Source organism: Aptenodytes forsteri, unplaced genomic scaffold, assembly GCF_000699145.1.
Source record: "Aptenodytes forsteri isolate BGI_AS27 unplaced genomic scaffold, ASM69914v1 Scaffold201, whole genome shotgun sequence".
NCBI lineage: Eukaryota > Metazoa > Chordata > Aves > Sphenisciformes > Spheniscidae > Aptenodytes > Aptenodytes forsteri.
In genome coordinates this window covers 165,227-167,969 of record NW_008796209.1, presented here as the reverse complement: position 1 = coordinate 167,969, position 2,743 = coordinate 165,227, and the positions used below count along the sequence as shown (strand labels likewise).

At 48.7% G+C, this 2,743-nt stretch overlaps 1 protein-coding gene across 1 annotated transcript in view; it reads left to right on the top strand.

The window, feature by feature from the left end:
- The first annotated feature begins 1,252 nt into the window (after positions 1 to 1,252).
- The window catches only part of RUSC2 (RUN and SH3 domain containing 2), a 63,809-nt gene continuing 62,318 nt past the window's right edge, over positions 1,253 to 2,743 (top strand). The window contains exon 1 of the mRNA XM_009288210.2: positions 1,253 to 2,159. The gene's annotated coding sequence lies outside the window, so the exon portion shown is untranslated. The remainder of the gene's footprint in view (positions 2,160 to 2,743) is intronic.

Below are 2,743 nucleotides of genomic sequence, written 5' to 3'. Positions count from 1 at the left end.
AAAAAAAAAAAAAAAAAAAAAAAAAAAAAAAAAAAAAAAAAGCCAAGGAAAAAAAACAACACAGCAAACCAAAGTAAAGGGCTGTCAGGAGAGGAGGCTGTGCTCCCTGCAAAGCACCGAGCCAGTGGCCGCCTAGAGGTCTGCCCTCCGGGCTAGCAAATCAAGGACTTGGGCCTTTCCTTTCACCCACGTGCACCCTCTGACTTCAGCTTCTCTTCCAAAGACGTGTGCTGCTGCCGGGGAAGGTGGGCAGGGTGAATTAGAGCTGTTGTATGGTATCCCAGAGGGCCTCCCTGGAACAAGAGAGAACATGCTGCGGGAGGCATCTCTGCTCCCTGAGATTGTTCGTAACGCTATTTTTTTTTTTCTCCCTTTAACTACATACCTCAGAGCAAAGAGAAGTCCAGGCTGAGGAAAAGGCTGAATTGGCAATGTCTTTCTCATTCACATGCCTTTGTTTCTGTCATGAATCCACTCTGGGCCGTATTACTGGGGTGACAGCATTGACCCCAGCTGTGCCTTAGGTCCAGCCATACAACCCCCACATCCCCAATCTTTGTAATATGTGTAATTTTGTAGCCTTTTGACTGTATACAGGCACTTTGGAAGGCACGAGTTGGAGATAACCTCCTTCCAAACTAACGGTTAATCCAGTTTCTCAAGAGATGGCCAGTGCCCAGTCGCCACCCTCTTCCTGCATCTGCAGTGGGGAAGTGCTGCAAGCTCAGAGAAACCCTTAGTTGGTCAAGGGACAAGGACTTGGCGTTCATCAGCCCGTCCTGTTTTATCTGCATTGCAAATCTGCTCTCGTAAAAGATCATTGCCCTCAGAGCCCTCCTCAGGTTTTGTAGCCGGGCACCAGCCATTTCATTTAGACTTAAAATAAAAGGACAAAAGCAGCTCAGGCTCCCATGTGATCAAACCATAAAATCTGGCCCTGAGAAGCCCCTGTTATGGTTAGGGCTCATCTGAGCTGCCAGCACCAGGTGTCTTTCCCACCATAACAGGCTGAGGCGCACGCACATCTGACTCGATGGAAATCACACAAGCAGTATCAGAGGCAGAGGTGCTATTTCACAGCTAGCGCAGGGTGTCCTTCACTCTACCGGTGCCGTCTCTCAGTGTGAGGGATGAAGCATGACCTGGTGGGTCCCTCACTCCCTGATGAGCGGTGTGGTCGAGGTTCAGAGGAACGTAGTGGGGGCTCGGGGGCCTCTGCAGAGTTTCTCTGTGCTGGCTAATACTTTATTTGGGAACGGCTCATCTGTGAATCGTGAGCAGCAGAGAGCTGAAAATCCTATCGGTCTGGCTGCCAGCAGAGGGACCTAAGATGCACAGGCACAGCCAAAGACATGGTGATCCTGAGGGACTGGGATTTGCTCACTGTTTTGTCACACCAGCTCCACAATCAGCGGGGTTACTGGGTGGAAGGCCAGCGCGGCAGCGTGAGAGTCTGTCCTGCCAGCACTGCTGAGCTCTCTAAATGGAGCTTTTTTGTGCAGAGGACTAAGCAGCGTTGGCTGCTGTATTTTTTTCGGCTCCTTTATACAAATTTAGACTCCTTCCTTGTTTTGAATTGGACTTTTTTGTACAGTAACCACCTGGTATTTATTGGGAGCTCTCTGCCTTGAGTCTCTGAGCTGTTGATGGAGGCAATGTATGATGGCAACTGGCCAGCCATGTCCCCATTTCATCCGGTCTGCATATGACACCTTGCTGCCTGTGGTCCCAGTTTCAGCAGTTACTGTGTAAAATTGTTTAAGCTCTAATAGAAGGTTTCATCTCCCTGCCTTTATCTCAGCACAGAAAAAAACAGTCAGTTGCACCTGCTGCTTTGGGAGGCTGGTTGCAAACTGTGGTATTAAATTTCAGCATAGCCAGTGCAAAACTAGAGCTGGGACTGGATCCAGACTTCAGCGGCCAGGAGCTGCTTGCTAGGGAAGGAGAAAATTCTAATCCGGTGATCTCCGCTGCAAGGAGATACGTAAGTAAAGTGAGAGCCTCCACCCTGACTGAGGAAACCGCTGTGATTGTTAGTGCCTGCCACAGCCTCCTGATTTACCATTCAGTTTGCAGAGACAATCGTGGCTTTCTGATGAGGGTTATGTCTTTCACAGTCAGCCTCCCCGGGGCTAGAGGAAAAAGGAGAATTTATGCAGGTAAGCAGACATCCACATGATACCCAGACTGGGCTGTGGACCGAGAGTCCTGTCAAAGCTGTTCCTAGTACGTAATGCAGCACAATATAACGCAGAGCAGCGGAGGCAGACCTTTTGCTGACAGAGCAAGGCAACTTTGGGACTGTGTCACTCTTCTCATATGGTTTACGTGCAAAACAATCACCTTCTGGCTGAAGGGGACTTGTAAATGTTGCATAGGACATGCAGGGGATAATACAGCTGTTGGTGAACTTGCGCCAGATAGAAGTATTTCAGTGGTTTGACAAGATCAGCAGTTGAAACATATCAGCTGGTAGTGATGTCTGTCCTACATCACTCCTGATTTTGTAAAATAATTTTTTTTTTTTTAAATAAAAAGAGAATATTGGGATGACCGATGCCTTGCCAGTCTGCTAACTGATCAAAGGAGTTTATAACCGGACGCGTACGTTACTCCCGGACCTCCTACAGCGGGAGGATGGTCTGTGGGAGGACGGCTCCGAGACGACAGCGCTTTTCACGCGGTATCCAGGTTTGGAAAACAATCGAATTCCCAAACTTTGGAACCTGTCAGGGATGTTTTA